The 24785-nt window shown below is 38.8% G+C and overlaps 1 long non-coding RNA gene across 1 annotated transcript in view; it reads right to left on the bottom strand.

The window, feature by feature from the left end:
• Positions 1–19004: 19004 nt before the first annotated feature.
• LOC108388328 (uncharacterized) overlaps positions 19005–24785 on the bottom strand; it is a 69354-nt gene continuing 63573 nt past the window's right edge. Inside the window, exon 4 of the long non-coding RNA XR_012132218.1 lies at positions 19005–19434. This is a non-coding gene — a long non-coding RNA (uncharacterized lncRNA). The remainder of the gene's footprint in view (positions 19435–24785) is intronic.

Below are 24785 nucleotides of genomic sequence, written 5' to 3'. Positions count from 1 at the left end.
CAATAATATTTGTACAAGAGATGCTTGCTAATGGATGGGTGGATCAAAAGGCATTTCCCATGCTTGTGACAGCCTCCCCATCTTCCTGATGCACTCAGTTCTCTCTGATTTTCTGTCTTGATATGAACACAATTTGGAGATTATTTTCTCAAAGATAAAATAAACATCTTTTGAATGTTCCATGGCTTGTGCTGGATGATTAACAATTCTTGAGCAGAATCCTCCAACCTGCTGGTGTTGGAACAGCCTTGGGAAAGATCTGTGAAGCACGGCTATGGGTTTTGGTGCAGGGGAGAATTCCTACCCTTCCACCCTGCAGGGCATATGGCTGTGGTCTACCGGGCCCAGAGGGGAGAGTTGGGCTGATTATGTATGTAATGTGAGAGCCTGAGAGCCTTGACTATCTTCAATCATGATGAGACTGATAAAAGTGAATAGTTCTGCAGATTTTAAGAATACAAAAGGGTATGGCTCAAAATCTGGAATCTGAACCTTCAAAATTCCATCTGAAAGAAAAAAATTAATGCTATTAATAAGTGCTTTCTGAAAATGAAATGGAAAAGAAATAAATGTGTTCCTTCAAATAATTACATTAAAAACCCTGTGCCATATACTAGATGGTAGTGTATTTGAGTCATACCTTTCTAGAAAAAAGGATTTTTTTCAATAGATTATTTTTCCTAACCTGTGTTTTCGATAAGAAATTCATGAGTTTTGTTTTTGTTTTTGGTCTCACATTTCTTGGCAATTAAAGGATGATGCTAATGAGTTGAGGCTACTTTATGTCCTAAAACAACCAATCGGCTTATCCTAAGAAACTCTTGTGCTCCTTACACCAGAGCTGTAGTTGCCTCTTCTGAAAACATGTGTTCCTGCCTGTAAGAAAAAAATTCATTAAGTTCCCTGGAAAAGCAACTTAAAATCCATGCCCTTTTAAAAAGTATTACTTTATATTCTCATTTTAGTGTCAAGAAAAATAAAAATCATCCTTAATCTTCCAACCCAAAGATGACTACCATAAGCATACAAGGTTAAACCCTTTCAGACTTTATAGTTACATCTAGAGTTGTGTCTACATACAGTCAGACTTTTCTACAGATATGTCCCTGATGTTCCTGGGGTTCACACTGGTGCCATAGCTGGACCAGTTGCTTAAGGCTCATTATGATTGGTTGGAGTCAGTGCGACACAGGATAATAAATAATTCAAGAGTCACCTGGTTTCTGTTTAACAAAAATGGAGTCAACTTTTCCACACTGTTTTGGTGTGTGGGTGCGTGTGTGTGTTTGCTACTTATTGACATCATTTTTTCAAAATGCATATCATTTTTATTGCTGCAGAGAATTTACTTGTGAGGATGGATATTTAGTTGTGGGAATAATTTATTCAACTAGTTCTGTGTTATGGGACATTTTGAATTGTTTTCAATTCATTCTATTTTTATATTTATATGTCATCTTATTTCATGTAGCTGATCTCTCCATTTCCTGTGTTATCTTTGTTTCTTACATTTCTTTCCACTGGTGGTTTGAGAGTTCTCCACTTACTGTTCTCTAGCAGTCATTATCTTTTCATTGGGAATATTTGAATCAGTCTTTATCAGCATTAGGATTTAATCAGTTTCTGCAAACTTCCCCACCTCTACTTTCCTGTGAGAGTAGATATTTCTGCATTTATTATCTCCTTCAATCTCTAATTCTCAGCTGATGTTATAATTTGGGGTTTTTAGATTCATTCTTTTAATACAATTTGTATCTCTTCTTTCAAGAATTATGTTTTGTACTTGCATTGTTTATATTCATATTAGCAATTGTTGAGCTATTCACTCTGATCTTTACTGCTTTTATTTCTCTCTGCCATTTATTTCAAACAACTCTTTACATATATTTAAATTCTTTATTTTGATACCCTTTTCAATGAACTGAAATACTCTTGGTGACTCTTTTGAGAAAGGGTGTGCAACTGATATTTTTAGCTCTTCTAAATCAGAAAAAAATCTTTCCTTGATCTTCAAACATAAATGGCATATGACTTGTTTTTAAGTTTTTCTTCAACATTTTTTACAACTTCTTCCCAGTTAGTTTCTGGCTTCTATTTTTACTCTTATCTTTTTTCTTAGTGGGTTACCTTGTTTTCATAAAAAATACTCATGCCTGAATATATGGAGATTTTTCTTTGTCTTTCAAATAGAAAATCATGACTGGAATGTGTGCATGTGTGTTTGTGTGTGTCTTTCTTCATTTCCTTGTGTAATGGACCCCAAAAATCCAGATTCACCTAGAATCTTTTTTCATCACAGGTACCTTTTTATTGTTATTTCATTCCTAGATAATTAGGTCTCCTGCATATTTCCATTTTTGTGTATTCTTTTATATGGGTCCATCATCCATGTCATTCTTCTGCTTATCATTTGTCCTATATTTAACCTCTCACACTGAGTCCCAGCAAGAGTTTTGAAGCTGGCCTTCTAAGTCATGGATTTCTAAGTCATGTCACTTGCACTTTTACATTTGAGAGTCCTTATTTTCATCTAAAAGCATCCTCTTGTGAAAGCAAGTTTTTCCTTTGCAGAGACTCAGTTCTGAAATAGACTGAATTTACATTATGTATTGTCATATATACTGAATGTGCAAATCCAAATAGATGATATTTAAAAGTTTCTTCTTATAAAGCTATATTGTTTGGGGAACATGACTGCTTCTTATTTTTGTCAAGTGTATCTTTTCATAAGCCTGGTGAATTTTGGCCTTTGGGGGTAAGAGTGGAGATAGACTTTTATTTATTTTAAAGTATTCTGGTGGCTTTGCTGGCAATTTTATAGATCCTTGTTCACATGTATTTTAATTCCGGACAAAAAGAAATGAAAACAGCTTGTATTTTCTGTAGTTTTATTGTGGCAGATAAAGTTTCCAGATGCTTGAGAAGAGAGAGTAGGAAATAGAGCCAGAACTAATGTTACCTTCTAGAGCCCATGAGTTTCTTCTGTGTCACTTAGTAGCTGGCCCCGTGCAGTCCAGGCATCAGGATGACACCCATTATCAGACCTATTCACACTTTCTGAAGCCCCTGACAGGGTCTGTCTTTTTACCCTGTTGATCCTGTCTCTCACTCTTGCTTAGAGTCTCTGGCTACTCCAGATTAGAGGCAGGAACAGCCCGCTAGGCCATCACAGTCTCTATTGGTGTCATTTATAGTTTTCCAGATTGGCTTTGCACTCCAAGTGGCCAAGTATAAGTTATGAGAGAGGCACATGACCAATTGGCTGCACTATTTCAAAGGTTGTCATTCATGGAATCGAGATTTGCTCCCATGACCCACCTTTTATTTCTAGCCCCTACTCTTGTTAGTCTAGGGGTGTTTGTGAGGTTCTGCTGGTGACTCACTGTGTTTGTAGAAAAGTACAGGTAGAAATTTCAGCCAGGAGTTTCCATTCCTCAATCTGGGCTCAGTTGTTAAATCATCTGGCAAATCGTCTGTGGCATTCCTGGCCTGCAGCTGACAGACCTTCACCTATTTTTATTTTCAGGGAATGTGCCATAGTTGGGGCAGTTAATCAAAATTATTGAGCCACTGTAAAGGACATCAAGAACTATGATAAATTCTACCCAACAGCCTTGTTGATCTATAGAACATAGAGATATATGAATGAACAACTCTGTAGTTACCATGATCCGTTGACTCATTCACTTCTTTGTAGATATTCAAGCTTCCAATTGTCTTCTTGATGTTTCCATCATTAAAATACAGATACCACTCATGCATCCTGGAGGCAAAACACACCTTTCCCCAGGCCCTACGATCTTTCAAGCAGAGGTACATTTTAATGTCATTGAATTGATCCGACCCCTGGGACAATCTCTGATGTTTGTAGGAGTGAAAAAACTTTACAACTTCCATTTAAGTTGCTTTGCTCTCACTCCCACCTTCCATCTTAAGGCACAAGATGAACTTTACAGTTCAGAAGTTAAGCACATTAGAGTATTTATTTAAAGGGAGTTGCATCCTGCTCTTTCTGAGGAGATGGGCTCACTGTCACTAGACCCCCCAAATGTTTATTCACACTACAGTGGTGGCCCAGCCTGCCAGGACACACTGTCCCTCTGTTGTTAGCAAATGGTTTCCCCCACAAACCTTTTAACTCCACACAAGTTTGCAACCATTAATTCTTAAGGGTTTTGACAAATCTCCCCAGTTAAATATTAAATAATAAATATGGACCTGATGGTAACAGGGCTTTGTGAAGTCTGTTTGAAGTGTCCTTTAAAATATTAAATTCAAATAAATGATTGAATCAGAACAAAGGATATATCTTAAGACAAATTCAGCCAAGTCTCTTTAACCTTTGAGTTTTCAACATAGATTAGAAGGCCAGGGCAGCACATGCTTTCATAGCAAATTGAAATGGGATTTTTGAAGCTGGTCTTGCAAATACAGGTAACCCATACCTAGGCCTGATCTGCCTTTGCCATTTTGGGGGAGAGATTTTGCTGCCTATTGTTTGATAAGAATGTGATTTTTTTTTTTTAAACACATTCAAAGAAGCAAATCCTTGAAAACGCTAGCTTTGGGTGCTATGTTTATTCCTTGTCAATGTCTTCCATATGAAATCTGTTCTGCTTATAATATCTGCCACAGTTGGAGCCCTGAAAAAAATCTGTTTCATATCTGCCCTTTGCACTTAGCTTATTTTGTTTTATGCTTCTCCCAAGTTATCTGTCTGTAAGCATCTTGCTTATAAGCAGGCAGTCCCAGGGGAGAAGGGTGTGGGGAATGGTCCTGCATTTAGGGAGATCCTCCTGTACTCCTGACCCTGGGCCCCATCCCTGGTGGGGAGCAGGTACAGGAGAAAAGGGTGGCTTCACCAGCTGGGATAGAAAGACTGATGGAGCCAAATTCTGCTCCTTCCTCCTCCCTCACTCTGTGCCAGGCTGGTCCAGCACCCATTACTCTACGCTTTGGTTTGTGCTCTGCCACTGTGGCTCCATCTGCTCCATCTGCTTCCTTGCCACGGAGCAACCTCCCGTAGCTCTTGCTTGAGTCTACCCAGAGCAGTGACTCCATACACCCAGCTTCCCAGTAGAGTGTGACATAGTTGGCCATGAGGCATGCACAATAAAAACTTTTTTATCCCAGGATGTGGGTCGCACATTAGGAGCAGTATGGCTGACTTTATGGGGGTTGAAGGGTGTGAGTATGTTAAGACAGACACATGCCCACCAAACTTGCCTGGAATGAACGCTTGTGAGCTGCAAGGGCTTCTGAAAGGAAACAGGAGATGCTTGTTTCTCAAATTCGCTGCAGTCTGGGAGGCCTGTGGGAGTCAGTGCCCAGCCTGGTGAGAGGATGCTCCAGCAGAGGGAAGGAGTGTGGTCAGCTAATGCCCTATAATCTGACCCCTGTTTTGATGCAGACACTGTCCTCTGCCCCTCACCTCCTCACTGATGCCTCACTGGGGGGACATCATTTCAGGAATGGATGAATAAAGCAATTAGTCAATACAGGAAATGTTTGAAATTATCCAAACCAGTAAAGGGAGATGTAAGATCAAGAGAGAGAAACTGCCCTTGAAAACCTAGGAATAAGATGCTCATGGTTCCTCTACATGAAAGAGAAATATCATTTTTGGATACAGCTCCCATGGCTTTGGAACCACTCTTATGAAGGAAACCTTGTTTGAAGACTGGTGGTAACTTGCCAGGCAGAAGGAATCAGGGTGCAGACTTGGACCTCACACCTCTTTCCTGAAAGGCGTCAGACTGCTCAAAGGCACTGCCTTCAGTTCCTGTATGTCCATCCTGTTCATACCACTAGGGGTCCTCATTGGTTTGCTCAGGACAGAGCAAAAGCCAGTTTTTGAGCTAGAAACCACTAGAAAGAAGTTTGATTTGAATTTTGTCAGTTTTAGGCTGTGTGGTCTCGGGCAATTTGCTCAGTGTCCCTGAGCCTCAGACCTCTCAGGTTTACAATGGGAAGATGAAGGGGTCAAGGGTTTTACATTTGTTGAGGGCCTCCTATGCGCCAGACAAAGCTTTTGTTTTAGCTGGAATTCTTCCAAAGCCTGAAAGGACTTAGTAGGCTACTTTTCAGGGTGTGTATCTCAGGCAGCAGAAGTGAGGGTGGGGGGAGTGTGACAGGAATGAGGAAAGCCAGCATAAGCAGATGCTATGGAGGGTTGATGAGAGCCACAGAGCTCCGTTCCAGGGGGCCTCCTCCGCGGGGTACAGAGTGCTTCCCAGAAGTGTCTGGAAGTGGCCTGAAGGACAGGAGGCTGGGTCATTTATCCACTAGCTCCATTTCACGTGGGCTGAGGGCTGCTGCTGAGGGTGATGCACTTACCCACACAGTAGAGGAGGCCGTGGGACAGAGGGTGGACATACATGGTGTCACTTAAGGTGGGGGAGTCTGAAATCGGATAAGCTGCCAATGAAATTGAAATGAACCAAAGAGGCGGTGCAGTTCTTTGAGCTCCGGTGCTAAGGACCCAGAGAGTGTATGTCCCTCCACCAAGGACCCCTGTGTTTGGGGGAGAAGGGAGTGTGAGGAAGAAAGGGGCCATCCACCAATTAATTTTTTGGGGGCAATTCAGCAGCTCCTCTGGCTACTAAGCCCGTCCTCAGTGGACACTTCTTAAATGACTCAGTGTGGTCACAGGATTTTTCTTTGCTTACATGTGTAGGTACAGGATCCTAGATATTATTGAAAAGATTAATTGAAACACAATTAGGCTAAAACCTTCACCGTAATGTAAAACACCCACAGAATATTATGGGCACTACATTTTTGCTTGTATAAAAGCTGTTTAATGTAATTATTACTACATCCACAATGTAATACTTTCCCAAACCTAAATATATAAATCTGTATTAAATAGACAGGAACTTGTGAACATATCTGTCAAAAAAGATTTTTTATTTTTTCACCCAGTGGACTATGTTGTGGGCCCAAGAAAAAGCAATGTTTGAGCTGGAAGCTGGAGCATGGATTATAACCTCACTGTAGTGAATCATTACCTTCCTGCTTATTCAACTGGGCCTGACCTTACCTAGAAAGGACCCATCTACACTCCCACTATTTCCATATCTCAATTTATCTGAAATGAATTGCTTCAAATCCTTAGTGAAATTTTCCAGAGAGTTTACTGAAGACCCATCATTTTCCATTGCCTGTTTAGTTTACTTCCTTTGGAGCTTGCAACCAGAAAAAGATATTTTTAGTAAATGCATTTAAATACTCAAAGCCAAAATGTGCTCTGTGCCCTCCTTTCTGTCCCCACAGCCTCCATGCAGTTCAGACCACTCTCAGCTGCCACCAAACGATCATAACCTCCATGTTACCAATGTCTGCTCTCCGCTTCGTCTTGCCCCCAACCCCACTCCAAGCCCAAACTCCTCCTGCCCCAAGAGGGTCCTTTCAAATTGCAAATTGAAGGTATATATCACCCTCTTATCTTTCAATGGCTCCATATTTTTCAGAAAAAAATGAAAACCTAGAGCCTCACATGATCTTGCCTGCCTGCTTTTCAGCCTACTCCAGTCCACATGCATTTCTGTGATCCCAACCAGACTGAATGTTCCAGCTCTGCTCCCCACATCCACGTCTTGGCTGGAAATGCTTTCCCCACTGTAACCTGCCTCAGCATCGCCACCTGCCTATCCCTCTACATTCATCTCTGTCCCCCTACGTCCAACTATATTGCCCAATAAATTTGAATGTGTTCGATTGAACCACAGATAAAATAAAAGAAGCCTACTCCATTCTAAGTGATTTGACCAGACTTTAGCATGGCACAGACAGGTGGATGAAAGTTCTAGAAACAAGTCAGACAAGGAAGTGGTATGAATATCCAGCTTTTCCTGAACCACGTCTTCATCAGGTGTTTAGATGTTTTCTTTAAACTAGATTCCAAGAGCACCAGACTGCTCTATATTTAAACATGTGAACCTTGGAAGTTTAAGCAACTGCTATGTTAGTGATTCTTGGGTTTTCTACCATTTCAATTGTCTGATATCCTTTGTTATCTCTCTAATATCCCTATGGGACTTGACTGGCTGTCTATAATATATTTCTGGGCTCTCACTAGTGGGCTAATTAACACAGGCATTGCCACCTTAATGCCATACAACAAGATTTGACATATTTTTCAAGGCACCTAGAAAATGGATTGGATTTTGTTTGAAATCCTGCAGCTAAGCTATTGCAATTCCATTGGTATAAAAATCTGTAGGTCTATAATTTAATTTGCTATCAAACAAGTGTCTTTTCCTTCCAAGAAGTAAAACTATCCTAGTTCATCCCAAGACTAAATAACAACATAGTTACTAAAAATAACATCCTTATTACATTTGCTTTATGTAAGAAATTGAAGACCATTTTTTATTGTATTTATGCTATTAGTAGCAGATCCAACCTATATTATGGTGGTTTAAAGAAAAGATTTTTGTACTAAAGTTTACTGTTACTGAAGTTGCTTTCCAGAGGTATTAGCAGACCCACTTGGAAGCAGTATTCATTAGGGAAAGCACTAAAACAGTCTCTTCTTCATCAGGGCACTAAGAATACCAAACATATATTGACTCATTAATTCATGAATTAATTCATTCAGTCCTATTTTAAAATATTTATTGAACTTTTTTTTTGGTCAGTCATGCTGTGAAAATGGACACTTTTCTCAGAGACCATATGATGAACTTATTATCTGCCTTCCATGAGGGGAGGCTAGCTCAGACTATTCCTGATGCCAGAGGCACTAAGCAGATAGTAGGTAGAAGTAGTTTCTAAACTAATGTTTAGAATAGGACCACCAGGCAGGGACAGGACAAGGGGAAGGTGTTCATCTCAGGCTCAATTTTAAGGAGTACGTCATTATCTGGGATGAGCAAAATACTAAAATTTATTTTTTACACCTGGGACTAAAATATTATCTTGGTTACTAAGTTTTTTCCATGCCTGCTTACATTTTACACCCAAAACAAGTACCTCACTCTCCTCTCCCTAGTCCTGAGTCGGCTTCCAGGCAGACCTCAGGGCTGCCTAAATGTTGTGGAAACTCTGGAATGGTTTTCACTCCCTGCTCTCATGGGCTCTTGCTTAAATATATTTATTTAGGGATTAGACAATTCCTTCCACAATAAGAGATTCTAGACTTAATATGTTAAGGAAAAAATAGAGGAGTGATTTTAATTCACACTATTGAGTAAATGACTAATACCAATTCTTTCCAAGTATTAGATTTAGGATAAAGAGGAGCAGAAAAGAATTTTGAGTAAACCCATGTGTCTTGCAGGGGAGAAGATGCAGAGAAAGAAAGGCTGGGGGTATATATAAGACAGACATCTCTGGGTTATAGTCCAGGTTGATCTCAGATGGTAGAAGTAGGTCCAGAACTTTTAAGGCCATGGCTATCCCTGCCATTTTTTCCACATCACTACATGGGGTCTTTTCTTGGAGGAGGAGCTGTGGACACAGCTTTGTGTTTCTTTCAAAATATAGCTAATTTTAATGGACAAGCACAAAGAAATTTAGAGTTAATGGTGAACATCTGTCCATGATTAACCCTCGTTGCACTTAGAAATTAGAGACAATCACACCATTTTGAAATCATATTACCTTCAAGTGAAGCTGGATAGCCTCAGTTCTTTGTCACCAAAAAAAGACAAAAACAAAAAAATGCTAGTATTCAATTTTAAATTTCCAGGTTTTTGAAAGACATTTCTTTCTAATGTTTATGCATTACAAAAACTGTCTTTGTGATATTGCCCCCTCAATAATGAAAAATTATTTCATTTCATTGTCCCCATTTTCTAATCAAGAGAATATTTAAGACAATCAAATATACATTATTTAGACAGTCTATGTAGAGAGTGTGTTATAGACAAGAAGAAAATATTATTCTGGTAATAGAAACTCTATATCCTGCAGCCCCTAACACATACATCAACATATAACATGGGATAAGTCAGAAAACTTTAATATAGGAATCCGAGTTTAACCCCAACCTGAAGATTGAAACCCAAGATTGAAATTCCAAGAATAAGTAGCTGACAAAGATAATTTTCATAGATAAACGTTTTTCACCTGGGCTTTATATTTCTAGAAGAAATATACACTGCATTGGTTATGCATTGATCAAACTTTTATTGTGCCAGCTGTACTTCATAGACCTGAAAAAGTGATTCAAGCAAAACAAAAGAGAACATAAAAGCACAACTATAATGGTTTTAAATCCCAAAGAGGCAATTACAAGTTTGATTCCAGTGATGCAGCTGGACTCCATTGGAAAACTGAACACCTTATTCATATTAAGTAGTTATGAAGGCTAGGGCTCAGGGTGTATATAATAAATTTGCACTGCAGTCATATTTGTAAAGTACATCCCTTTTAATAAGTGGAAAGAATATGGTAATAAATTTCACACTAATTCATGTGCAAAGGAGAATTTTACAGAGTTCAAATGTGTTAAGGCAGGTAAAAAAATGTGAGGTATGAAATAACTAATCATTGAGATAAAACAAATGAAAAAAGATTAGAATCATGTGCAGGGGATTGGATTATAACTCTTTAACCACTTGGAGCTGGGTTGAGCCTAATGCAGCTTTTTGTATGCATGATGTTTCTCTGCCTGTCTTTTAAAGAAAAATTAAAGTAAATGGGGCATTGTGCTGCTTCCCAAATTAATGCACAAAAGCCTAGGACAAGGCACTTCTAGAACTAATTATTGCATAGAGTATCTTTCTCTTCCCCTGTTTTTAGACATAGGAATGAGAAAAGGAAAGTATTTATAGAGGATTCCATCCAGCATTAAGCAAGCTGGATGGGGCTCTTTTAAATTCCCCTCCGAGTGCTCCAAATATGCTAATTAATTCATTAATCTGCCAAACATTTAGTGTCTATTACATGTCAGTCACCAAGGATGCAAAGATCAAAAGACACTGCCCAAAACTCAAAATGCTACAGTTTAGTGGCAGAACTAGGTGGGCACATAGATATCTCAGTAAAAAGAAATAATCACTAAAGTAGAAAAATTCAATGTTGAGTTGCAGAGAGAAGGGCCACTTAACTCTGTCTTGGAGAAAGATTTCAGACAAAGGCTCAATAGAAGAGCAAAACCTGAGTAGTTTAAAAATCATCTTTAATAATATTTTGCCCCAGAGCTTGCTGTTTGTAACAAATAACTGGAAGTTGCTTAATGCCAGCCCATTTTTTTCTCAATGGGCCATTCATAAAATTAATCCCAGTTCTTACCAAGACAAAGAGACTGATGATTATCCATAGAGTAAAATATAAAATTAGATTCCTTCCTCATGCCAAATATAAAGATAGATTTTAAAATTGAAATTCAAAAAGCAAAAAGCATTTACAAGAAAATGTAGGGTGTTTTATAAAGTTGGAGTAGGCAATAAAATTCTTAATCAATTCTCAAAAAAGTGAGAGACCTGAAGGAAAAGATAGATAATTTTAACAGCCTTAAAATTTTCTTTACATCCAAAGGCAAAAAGAAAAACATCTTGAGAAGACAACCCACACGCTGGAGGAGATATTTCTAACTTGTATAACTAATACAGCATTAGCTTCCAGAATATATGATATTTACAAATCAACAGGAAGGAAATTTAAAAATAGAAAAATGAGTAAAGAAATGAAAGAGTGAAAAAACACATGAAAAGATGCCAACCTATTTGGTAATCATGATAAGTGCAAGTAAGACCATAGACTTCACACCTGTCAGACTGGCAAAAAGACACAAAGACAGGATACAAACTTGATTGGTGAGAATGGGGGACCGCAGAAACTCCAGTACCACTGGTGGGATTACTACATCCACTTTGAAAACCAAGAGGACAAGATCTAGCAAAGGTGAAGATGTGCACACTTTAGTATGCAGCAATTTTACTTCTCAGTAGATATACTAGAGAACAGGTGGACACAGAGGACATGGCCCAGAAGGACATACTTTGGCTGTGAAAGAGCCAAAATGTCCATTAATAGGAGAATAGATATAAAATGCAGCGTAAGCATACAATGAGATACTCTATAGCAGTGAATATTAATGAAATATTAATGGACATGCAAGATATTGAGTGAAAAAGGGAGGTGATAAAAAGGAAAAGACAAATAAAGCATGAGTATTAAAGAGGAGCTAATCCTGGAGCAGCCTGTGGAGTTTTCAGAATGAATGGATGTTCTTGGGATGAAAGTCTTGGGCAGGAGATGGCTGCAGCAGGCCAGCACAGAGATATAACACCAGTATTCCACATATAAAGCTTCCAGCGTCAAATTCTGTGCCTCTCCTCACAATCTAGAAAATCTCCATTCACTGGTCTGGTGAAGTAGCTAAAGTGTGCGAGAGAAGAGAGTCACCCACAAAAACGTGAAATCATATGCCTGCCCTACTGCAGTGAGGGGCCCCACGGTACTGAGAACACGGTGAGGAGCCCTGTGCTGAGTAATCAACTAAAGTTCTCATCACAGCGACAAAACAAGGATAATTTAATACATGACTCAGTTTACCACTCACAGGCACTCAGCGAAAAGAATACTAAAGGTTAAGCTTTAGGTGGAAGGAAATTGGATCCAGAAAGACCTGGAAGGATGAAATCATTCTTCTGAGGAAAAAAAAAAAAAGAGATTAGTCAAAATAAAAAATCTTTAAAAACAAAATTATAGTAGAAATAACTCAAAGGATGATGGGGTCGTTAAAAGCAAGTTGGAACTAAGATATGAGACCAGAATAATATGGGATAACTGGGAACAGGAAATTGGATTTAAAGCTTCTCAAGCACAGATAATAAGAGGATAGATCAGTGGAGGCATAGATGAACTTTAGATTTCATTATGTGAAACAGACATGTTAGCTCTATCCACCATTTACAAATGATCCCTTAATAAGCTCTTGTCAGGTGACTTTTTTGAATGTACTGTTTTCTGTTATGACCCATTTGGATATATACTTGAATACTTACATTAGAAATTAAGAAAGGCTGTAAACAAATGAGCTAAGATTTCAATTCAAAATGTAAATCCAAGGAAACAGAATAAATGAAGTAGTAAAAGGAAGAACAAAAATTATTGATATAGGAAATAAATATATAATAGAGAAGATACAAAATCAAACCTGGCTCTTCAGAGACAATGAAAAGGTGCTAATTATACTGCCCAAGGTAAAGAGAAAAGAAATAAACGATATTAGGAATGTAGAAGGGTCATGACTACAGGATAAATTAAATAAATCATAAGAGAATACCTTGAAAACCTTTATGCCAATAAATTTTAAAATTTAGATGAGATGGACAAATTGCCAGAGTTTGGCTTAAAAATTATTAGAAAGCTCTAATACCCTTAAAGAATATAAAACAGTGAAACTCTATGCCCCCAAAGCACCACACTCAGTTTTACTAGAGTACCAATGAAGAGCAGGAAAGTACCTATTTTATCCAACTGTTCCAGAAAATAAAACAAGAGGAAACTGCCTTTACGGGTCTGCTAAAGACACTTGATATGGAAAACAGACAAGGATAATATACAAAAGGAAAATTATAGGCCAATCTCACATATGAACATAGATGCAAAAAAATTCTGAATAAGTTGTCAAACCAGATAAAATATGCAGAAAAGATACCTCACAACCAAGAAGGGTTCTTCCCAGGAATGCAAAACTGCTAATAGGCCTAAGGCTAGACAGGGTAACAGTCTAGTGTTTCCCTTACTACATCTGAAAGGAGAAATCTCAAAGGATGTTCTTGAAGTCTCTGAAAGGAAATTCTAAGAAATACTAGTGAAGTTGTAAAATGCACGGTTGGCAAATTATTTTTAGTTTTACTAGTCAGGGACTTAAGAATCTCAATTGTATTACAATTTGTTATTATAGTTAGTCCTGTGAATGAGTGGAAAAGAATTATAGTGTGACATGGCTGGAGCTGGTTTGAGAGATTATGTAGTTGAATCTCATTTTATACCTGAAATACATAGAGGCTAAATGATGTGACCAAGGTTAACAGTTTATTGGAGGTCAGTTTATGACCTAGGTAAACTTCTGGCTCCGGTACACCAATGCCAAGGAGCCCTCAAAATGCTAACTGGTAGCTATAGATAATTCCATCTCTGATTATTTGATGGATTAACTTGAATTAGACAAATCTTCTCACCAAGAACAACTAGAAAGGCTGGACATTATATATGTATACATCCATATATACATATACATAGACACACACATATATATATGTATGCATGTATGTGCATCAGGATATATGTAAATATCAGGGTCCTACCAAGGTCAGCCAGAAGGACCCTGGAGAGAAAAGCAGGTTGAGGTGAGCGTGGCATCGCTCTTCCCCTCAGGAACTTGCACATTTGTAAAAGCCTGAAGCTGAGAGGTTGAGAAGCTGGGCAGAATTATGGGGAAACCAAAATTGAAATGTTCAAGCCTCTTTGTGAGTGAGGGGTCCCTGCAAACCACCCAAAGCTGTCATCTGGAGTCATTTTGGACACCTGAAGGGACTATTCCCAAGAACTTGGGTTATCAGAATTTAACCAGCAATTGTAATGATGAAACCCAGCCTCAAACCAGCTAAATTCGAGGCTGGATTGAAATACACTGTCCCTAACTGCCATCCAGAAGCAAAGCAAATTATCTCTGAAAGAAAATAATACCACTCCAAACCTCGAAATTTTTTTTTTCATACACACTGGCATTTTATGAAAAGCTTGCACAAATTCAAAATATATAAAGCAAAAAAATCATAGAAATAAAGCTAATCAGGGTAAAATTAAGTTAACCTGTTCATCAAAATTTTCAAGATATTCGTATGGAGCGAGTGTCCACCATGAGGAAGTGAGAGAAGGCGCTGTCCCCAGAGGGATGCGGAATGGCTCCCTGTGGCCTCTCATAGCGTCTGCGGCTTCATACGTTGAGATGTGTTCCTCAAGGAATTGTTAGCTCGGGGGTTTACAGCTGAGCGTAGAACCTTGTGTGAGTGAGAGCATTATGGCGGAGGGGCTGGGAAATGAAGGGAGCTCAGGGAAGGGGACACAGTAGACTTGTTTCGTAACTCCCCATGTCCAGCCTTCCCAGCCTGTACTTTGAATCTGCATAGTCAACTGTTTTTTCCTTCTACACCTAAGACAAACGTTTGCACATGCTTTGATTGTCATTTTCTGTTTCTTACAAACTCAGGTACACTCCTACACTTGTCTGGTTGCTTCTGAACATCAGGTAGAATGGTTGTTCTTTCTGTATTATTTAGAACCATTTGGGTCATGGAATTAAAATTTACAATGTTTCCACTCCATAAGGCAGACTCAAACAATGGCATCTAATTTCCTATGACCATGTTCTTTGTAGCTAATTGTCTTGTAAAACTGAAATACTAAAAAAAATTTCTGACATGATTGTATGTTATTACTCCATGAAAATACATATTGCAGGTATGCATGCATTGTGCTAATGCAGACCTTTGAGATTTTTTTCAGACTTGAAAATGCCACTTCTCTTTACTTCATATAAATTACTGCTAGCCTGCAGCCTTCTCACCTCCTTCATTCAATGTGACCGAGACTGGTCTGTAAGAATCAGAAGTTGTTAAGGGATGCTATAAGCTCTGAGGCAAAATTTATTATTTTATCATGTCCCCTTCCTTGGATGTTCTGTTAAGGAAATCTAGTGGCTTTAAACCCCAGCCAAGGGACAGCCCTACCATCCTGTCTCCAGTGTACAAGGGTCCCTGTCTGAACCGCTTTACTCCTGGAATGTACTCTGTTTAGCTGTTAAGGGTTTGTTCTTGAAGTACACAAGACTTGGGTGTAAATCCTGACCCAGGATATATACTAGCTGGCAGATGTTGGTGAGGTTTTTAGCTTTCTGAGCCTCAGTTTTCCTCATGTGTAAAACGGGGATAATTTCCATCCCAAAAGATAGTCGGTAAACTAAGTAAGCATATGTGAAATTAAGTACTGGCAAACAGAAAGGTTGAAATACAGTAGTCACTACTATTCAACAGACTTGAAGAAAGTTCTGCGCAGAGGTCCTCCCAGGAGGGAATTTACACCAAGAGAGGAGAAATGTATGGGGTCGGTTTGAGATTGTTGTCCAAGGGAATGGTTGATTCTGGCTGCAGCAGGGTGTCCATCATACAGATTATCCTGTAGCCCAACCCATCATACAGATTATCGCAGCCCAACCCTCATGACTTCTGCCTGCACCTTAAGAGGAGCAGCGTCATAAAGAACAAGTCCAAAATGGAACCAAGGGCTTCAAGAGGCTGCTAGCAGGAGCCAGCACTGTGTTTAAGCCCATGTCTCTGGCATGGCACATGAAGACATAGGGCGCTGCCCACATGTGGGCTTAGTGATGGCATGGGTTGTGGACATGGGGACGAGCTGTGGGAGAATTGAGGGATGACACCCTTCAGGAGCTCTTGGTCCCACCTGCAGCAGACGTCCGACAGCTGGAGCAGGAGAAAACAGTTTGGACGGATGCCTGGACTAGCCAGAAGGACCCATCCAGAACCAGTGGGGATGTATTTGAGGTCATGCTTAAGTTTCCACTGAGAAGTGGGTGAAAGTGGAGCCAGACAAAAATGTACTCGTACTGGCTGTTCTGACTGTGTGAATCTGTTACCTTCGCATCCTGACTGGTGCCTCACAGGCCTCAGCAATCCAGCTTTCAAGTTCTAGCTTCTCTCTAGAAGGCTTACCATCTATTTTTCCCCTCTGTCTTTGTCTATCATTTATGTCATTTTTAGAATATGATTAACCATATGTTACATATGTGGATTTATTATTAGCTAGGCTTTGTCCAACCTTTGCAGTTTATAGAATATGGAACATAGTTTTCGCACTTTCTCACTTTTTTCTCAGTGTCTTTTTCTCTCCCACTCCTCAGACTTGCTGCCTGAATCTTTCTATCCAAATATTCTTGGTTTTCCCTGTAATGCTTCCTTTCTCCTATAGCCGTCTCCTGTGTGAGTTATCCACCTGCTCTTTGCCATTACTGCGATGGCTTTGAATATCTAATGGCATCAATATAAGCACACTTGTACCTCCATTGTTCACTTCTGTCCCCTGCTGATGAAGACTTGAAAATCACTCCAGCTTTTATTAATTTTTTATTGTTTCCCAAAGTGCTTTTAAAATTTTCACTTTTAATTAAAATTCTCTAAGTTAAAATGCTGAACATATTTTTTAAAAAACTATTCTTGATATTTCTAAATACCAAATGATGAAATCAGCAGTGTCTTTACCAGCAAGCTGAAATTCGGTGTGTATCTATAATAACAAACAAAAGCAACATTTTTAGAAAACTCGGAATTCTTGTTTTCAAATTCAGAATGAAGGTAGGCACACATTATATGTCTAAATTAGTAGCTTTTTACTTATTAAAAAATTAATAGCACATGAGCAAAGGATGAGAGAAAGAATGCAACAAGAGGAAGAAGGAAGGAAGGGAGGAGGCAAGGAAGGGAGGCAGGGAGAAAGGAGGGGAGGGAAGGACGGTCATGCATAAGTAAACACATTCTTTGAAGATTTGAAATCTCGTCAATTTCACAGTCTTTCTTAGAGGAAATGATGGACACTAGTTGTACTAATGGAAACATTCTAAAAGTTGTGCAGCAGCTTGACAAGTGGCCTCAGTCAAAGAGAATGTCTTAGGCATTCAGGAGCCATTGGTGGCCATCAGGGGCCAGGGCACTACACTTGGCTCCAGTCAAGTGAACCACCTTACCTCCATTTCAGTGTTTTCGAATATGACTCTTAAACAATGCTTATGTTGGGGACTCCTATAAAATAAGAAGGGATTGTCTTTCAAATAAAATAACAAATGCTCCTGCCTCCAGAGTTTCTATCCAGTTATTTTCATAGATGGGGGAGGTTTAGAGATGATTTACTCTGTCTGGTATTGTGGTCAAAGGAGATGTTTTGGGCAAGATAGTTTGTTACAGGGTGATGTGATTCTTGGCCACGAAACAGAATGGAAACAATAAAACAGCACAACAGTACCAAACCAATCTGGCCTGTACATAGTTTCAGTTCATAACCTCATTCATTTTCTTAGGTTCTAAAAATCATTGAGAACTTTCATGAATGATTCCAGCATGTGTCAGTCTTGTCGGATCAGCTATCTCTTGGATCTATAGTGGAATGAAATTAATTGTGGGGCAGAGGAATATACATTCAAAGTGCAGATCTGATTACCCTTACTGATCTGGTATCTGTCTTCCTTGGGGTGAAACTTCTTTCCTTGGGATGTGGGAGAGAGGATGGGCAGAAAACAGATATTGAGTTGTGGGAGATACAGAGAGGTAGACAAAGGCCCAGGCAATGGTAATGCCAAAATTATGGTCAAGAGAAGAAGGTCTCTATCCTGGCAGAACTAGGCATTTTGCCTTATGTCATTCCAAGATGATACCACTGCAGAGGCAGACATCTTGGTAGGAAATCCAGTAGCTGTGGCACAGGGCTCTGCTCTTACATGCCCTTTCAATGGCTCTAAAGAAGGATGTGAGGTAAGCAATGCTTTGAGGAGAAGTAGTGGTAGATACAAGGAGTGGACAGGACAAAGCCTTTTCTTCCTCCTCCTGTTCCTAAGTATGAATCTCCTTCCTTTCAAATCATTCAGTTCAAGAGCATGCTCTTAACCACATTTTCCCATTGATGTTGACCTTCACTTTGAGGGTCATACTGATTTCATATTGAAAATATATATATATACATTCATCATCTTTATAACAGAGGAGTTTTGTTTTCTCTTCACAAATACTTGAAATTCTCATAGGACAAAAAAGCATGACAGCTCAGTTGCTTGACTTTTTTATTTTTCCAGGAGATCAAATCGATAATTAATGAGATATTTATTACTTTCTCTTTTGCCTAAATGCCTTACTCCCATTCCAAAAACTGTATCATCCTACCAACTTTAGATAATGGAATACAGCAGTAAATTACATGTGTTTGTTATTCACTATAAATATAATAGATATATATTTTTTGTCTAAAAGCCATTTGTTGCCTGTATGCTGTATATAGATGATTGTACTTATCATCTTACTCTGTGGGATTTTCTCTGCTTTGGAGCTTCCTAGTATAGAATTGGGAAACTTGATATCAGTTTCGGGGAGAACTATAACAAAACAAGACTTCTGAGGAAAAGTTACAGAAATCTAGAGGGCTTCATCTAAGGAATTTAAGTTAGTATGAAATCTGGCAATGGACTTCTCTACTTGAGCTCATAGAGGTCATTAACGCTTCTGCTCTGACCCCTGCTCCCTCACAAAATGGCTGTAAATAGAAGTGAGGCTCAAGGAAACATGGAATGAGGGCTCCCCTCTATCCTGAGTCCATCCAAGCCCTTTGGGGGTGAGGCAAGTCGTGTCTCTGGACCTCCTGGAAGCAGTTGGTCACCTGTGATCCTTCTCCTTGTCAGGGTCCTCAGGAAAGATTCTGGAAGGGAGAGAATAGAGGTTTTTCTTGCTTCCACTGCTAGGTGAGATTACCCTCCTCACCCTTCTCCTTGCCTCTGATCCCTTCTGGCTGGTCCTCCTGCAGCCATGGGTTTCTGTTTGTTTATTTTTATTTTAAAATGCAGGTTTTGCTCATTTCACTTCCCTGTCTTACACAACATTAACAACTTTGAATACCTCTTCACTGTGTCTGAAATAAAGTTCTCCTTCTTGTTTGTGGCATTTATAACTCCCCACATCCTGGTCCCTTTCTCCTTGTTTGGCCTAATTTTTCAACCAATCCTCTCACCAACCTCTGAACCATCACTACCACCTGGGTGCATTTTCATACCTTAGAGCCTCACTGTCCAAACTGTCCAAATGCCACTTCCTCTACAGAATCACCACTTAATAACTCCTCATCATGTGTATTTTTACCATAGAGTTTATTACATGGCGTTATAGTCATCTTTTTTTGCTTTTCTTTGTGTATCTCTCTTCCATTAGAGTAAACTCCATCAGGGCAGGTTCTAGATCTTTTTCTCTCCTTTTATTAATCTCAGCATCCAACATAAGTTCTGGCACACTTTGCTTAATAAATACTGGTTGAGTTGTGCATGCCTGGGAAGATGGCTGTTTAGTTGCAAGGGAAGGATTTGTGACCTCAGCTCCCAGGTGAGAGTTTGGTGAATCCCCACAACTCCCCTCCGTTACGGTCTCAGTATTAAGACCACTTTCCTACAGCCTGCACCTGTACGCCTAAGTCTGATGACTGTCCCAGGACAACTCTGTAGGAGACAGTGAAATACAGTGTCTAAGAGCATACACTCCAAAAAGAGCCATCTGGGCTGGAGCCGCAGCACCCCAGACTGTGTGGCCTCCGGCAATCCTTTACCCTTTAACCTGTCCTCAACTGTGGAAGGAAGAACCGTGAGGCCGCCTTTTGGAGGGGCTGTGAGGATGAAGGGAGATACTCCACCTCAAGGCAGCTGCTTGCACATGTGGGCAAGGCTCTGACCTAAGGTCTTTACACATTACCCTATTAATGATAGGCACAGGAGATAACAGCTATTTTTATCACTTGGCAAATGAGGCAATGGAGGCATGGAGAGACTAGTAAGTGCAGAGCTGGAATTTGCTTTCCAAGTCTGTGTTCTTCAGCTCTCTTTACATTTAGAGCATCAGCTTGAATACAATAAACTCTCACTCAAGGAGAACTAGAAATACTATTATCCCTTAGCTCTCCTTCATTCCAAGGTTTTCTGTCTTCTCAAGGTGTCTTTTGTAATTTTAGTAGAAACAGAATGAGTGATGCTAAAATCAGCACCCTCCTACATGCCATGCATTTAGGAATGTATTTGAGAGTAGGTCACATAATAATTACCAAAGGTCGCACATCCAAAAATGGTTGTGAAAATATTACCTCATGATTATGATGTAGTAACTGATAACTGGGAGGTGCTAATAAAGGAAAAGCTCTTATTTTTTTCCTTCCTCCTGAAAACTAATGACATTTATTTATTTATTTGTTTGTTTGTTCACTTACAGGTAGACTGGGCATTATTGTTCAAATTTGTGATGTTTAATTTAGGAGTTGGAGGGGTGATGTCACTCATAATAATCACATCCTTTAAAAGCAAATTTCCCTTTGTCAGACAACCAGATTAACTGGTGTAAGTGTATGACAAATTGTGAAACAGTTGATTAAACCAGTTGCCAAAGAGAACTCCATTCAGATAACAAACTCAGTGTTCACCACATTTGAGCTCAGATTATATACAGTCTTTATTTAGCAAAAGCAGAGATCAAGATTGTTACCCTACTCTTATTTTTCAAAGATAATGTGATGATAATAATAATTGGACAAGTTTTCAGTATGAACAATTTCTGGCCTAAGTTCACTAGAAAGTACATTTAATTTTGCCAGTAAAGTATATGACTATATAATAGGAAAGGATGGTACATTAGAGATTATTGTGAAGGCTCCTTAGATTGCAGGTGAGGACCACAGACATTGAGTGATACTCTCAAGGTGGGAGAGCAAAGGCAATACCAGAAGCCAGGACCCCTGCCTCACCAGCTTTTTCTTCCTCTAACAATAACTCACCTCCTTATTTTTAGGATATTCTTCATGATTTATAAGTCCATAATTCCTTGGGAATATACTGCAGTAGAGACATTTCAGGGCCAAACTGGTACTGGTGGTGCTTCATTCCCACAGCGAAGGTTAGCTTGAAGGAGAAAGTTATGTGGTGGGGTCCCCCTGCTGCAGGAACTATTGTAATGGTGATTTCTTTTGGTCCTGATCTAGCTCAAGCTAAGCAGCATCATTAGAAATAATGGTAACATTTCCCCTCCAACGGTTGTTATATTCATTTTCTTGAACTTTCAGGCAATGTTAAATAATAACATGAAAATGAACGTTCTAGTCTTATTCTTGATTTCATTGCATTCATGAAATAAGTGCTGCCTCTCCCCAGCCTGAACTAACAGTAGACACTGGGATTCAATCTCACAAGTCTTTCTGCAGAACTTGGATGCTTTTACTGTACTTGTACCCTCACAGCCACCACCAGCTGGTGGGAATAAGCAAAGACAGAGAAAACCATTTGCCGTTTATCCTCTAGAGTTTTGCCCTGTGCAGAAATGCTCTCTTTTATCCCATTTATTTATGGACTTCTTTTGTGTTTATTCTCTCTTTTTTAAACAAGAATGCATGTTTTCAGCATTTTCCAAAATGGTGATACACTTTTCTTGTTTGGTTACTATTATCATAGATTACATTAATTTCAAAATTTAAATCATTCTTAAGTTTCTGGCTGAACTACATTTTGGCCATGGTATATACACTCATATTTGTTAATGTTTTATTTCACTTTCTTGTATCTGTATTATCAAGTGACATTTACTTTCAACTTTGTGGAATTCTATTTTAAAACCATGCTTTAATATCAAGGTTTTGCTAACTTACTAACATCACTGGAGGAATTTCCATCTCTTGTTATACTCTGAAATTATATAAAATTTATCTATTTTTTACAGGGTCTACAGTCTTGCCTATAAAAGCATCTGGGCTAAATAATTCTTGAAATATATTTTCAGTTTTGTCTATGATGATTGATACCTTCAATTTTTCTTCCTCTTTTTCAGTTAGATTTTGGTAATAATTTGCATTTTCCTAGAAAATTATTCATTTTATCTGTATCTTCCAATTCATTTTCAAGAGTTAAAGCTAGCATTCACTTAGACTTGTTACATTTTCTCATCTATATTCTATATTCTAATTCTAAATGTTACATATTTGTGTTTTTTCTTGTCATTTTTACTCATGTTAGAATTGCCTACCCATTGGTCTTTGCAAAGAAACAATTGTTGCATTAATTTATTACTCCTGTGGATCTTGTTATTTATTTTATTCATATAGAGGTTTTAAAAAATCTCTACCCTATTATGCTTCTGTACAATATTTTTCTATTGATTTAAATTTTTTTTCCTATTCTATGGGTTGGGTATTCAATTTCTTGATGGTGTCACTTGATGCACAGAAGTTTATAACTTTGCTGAAGTCCACTTTGTCTTTTTTGTTTTGTCAGTTGAGCATTTGGTGTTATAACTAAGAAACGATTGTTTCTCTCAAGATGACAAAGATTTACTTCTATGTTTTCTCCTAAGTTTTATGGTTTTAGCTCTTACATTGAGGTCTGTGATCCATTTTGGGTTCATTTTTGTGTATTGTATGATGTAAGGGTCCAAATTCATTCTTTTGCATGTGGATATCCAGGTGTCCCCAAACTATACATTGAAAAAGGCTTATCTTTTCCCCATTGAATTGTCTTGGCACCTTTGTTGAAAATCAATTGATCATTAATATGAGAGTTCGTTTCTAGATTCTCAATTCTATTCCCTTGTTACAGAATACATCTATTTGTTTATTGTTATACCTTTACCATATTTTCTTGATTTCTAGAGTTTCAGAGTGGATTGTGGTATAGGAAGTGTGAGTCCTCCACCTTTGTTCCTCTTTTTCAAAATTACTATTCCTAGATTGTTTTCTTGCTGCATCTCTGACTGAAGGGCTTTGTTTGGAGAAACATTTCCCAGAATGCACTGTGCCACCATCAGCCCTCCTTCAGCTCCTTAAACTGTCTCACTGTTTTCTGGAATTTTTCAGGCCTTGTGTTGATGTGGGAAGACTGAAATATGGAGAGATAAGGAGATCATCTAACAATCACCCTCCAGAGCACTTCAAGAAGTACAGAAAATGACTGGATGTCTCCTCTGTTCACAGATGTAGGCCCTGCATCTTCGTATCAGGGAGCAGATTGGTGGGGAGTGACACATCTTTTTCCTTCCTCTTTGCTCATGGGTTCATATAGTTTCATGAAGTCCCATTACTGAAACCTTGGTAGGTTCTCTTCATCCCCATTCCAACTTCTGTATAACTGAGGCTGATGTTTAGCCAGTAGCCTCCAGTATGACCATTAGAAGTTGTTAGGGCCAGCATCTGTCTTGGTTGGTGTATGTTCATGTCTGGATGATAAATATTTGGAAAAACACCCTGCTTATCACACATGTCAATTACCTCTGAATACCAAGATGTGATTACTTACAAGTTCAGATTTGCTACTGTTATGAGCTTTCATTTAAGCTGGACTTGGAGCTGTAAGCCAGGTGCTACTTTGTTCTGGAAGTCTTCATTGCCTTCTATGTGAAATCCATGACACAGCTTTCTGACTCCATTGAGTAAATTCATTTAATAATCATTTTTATTTTCCCTCTGTGATCTTCCCTCTTTGATTTTCCCTGAGAGGAGGTTAGGCTCATTGGGAGGTGAATTCATTCTCTCAAGTCATTAAGGTACCAGTTAGTGCTCTGCAGCTATAATTAATTAAACCATACTCAACTTCCCTAAAAATGAAATTCCCTGTGTCCCTAGTGAATAGACTGACGCATGAACACACCTGGATCTTTCCTTAGGCTCATCTTACCTATATTTTTTGCCTCCCAGTCTGTCTTCATGGAGGTATCTTATTGAGTGGGGGTATAATGAAGTTCTTATTTCATTCCCACTTTTGTTTTTCACAGTTTTTTTTTTTTTTGCTAATCTAAATGTCTTATCTGGTAATAATATCTGAGAAGAGGGTGATAGGCAGTAAAAAGGAGGAAGTATTCTTTATTTTAATTAAAATGCTAACATAAGGCATGATCATTGAATGATTGCATTACAAAGCAGCGACTTGTTCTGCCATAGTTAAGTGTGATTTGATGCTCCATTATGAGCTTCTATTCTCAGGGGTTTATATCTTGGCCAAAATAGTCCCTCCAGGCTGAAACTTGGCAGACATCTCAGCC

The sequence above is a fragment of the Manis javanica genome, chromosome 6, assembly GCF_040802235.1.
Source record: "Manis javanica isolate MJ-LG chromosome 6, MJ_LKY, whole genome shotgun sequence".
In the NCBI taxonomy this organism is placed as follows: domain Eukaryota; kingdom Metazoa; phylum Chordata; class Mammalia; order Pholidota; family Manidae; genus Manis; species Manis javanica.
Note: the sequence above shows the minus strand (reverse complement) of the source record. Positions and strands in the feature narration are given on the sequence as shown.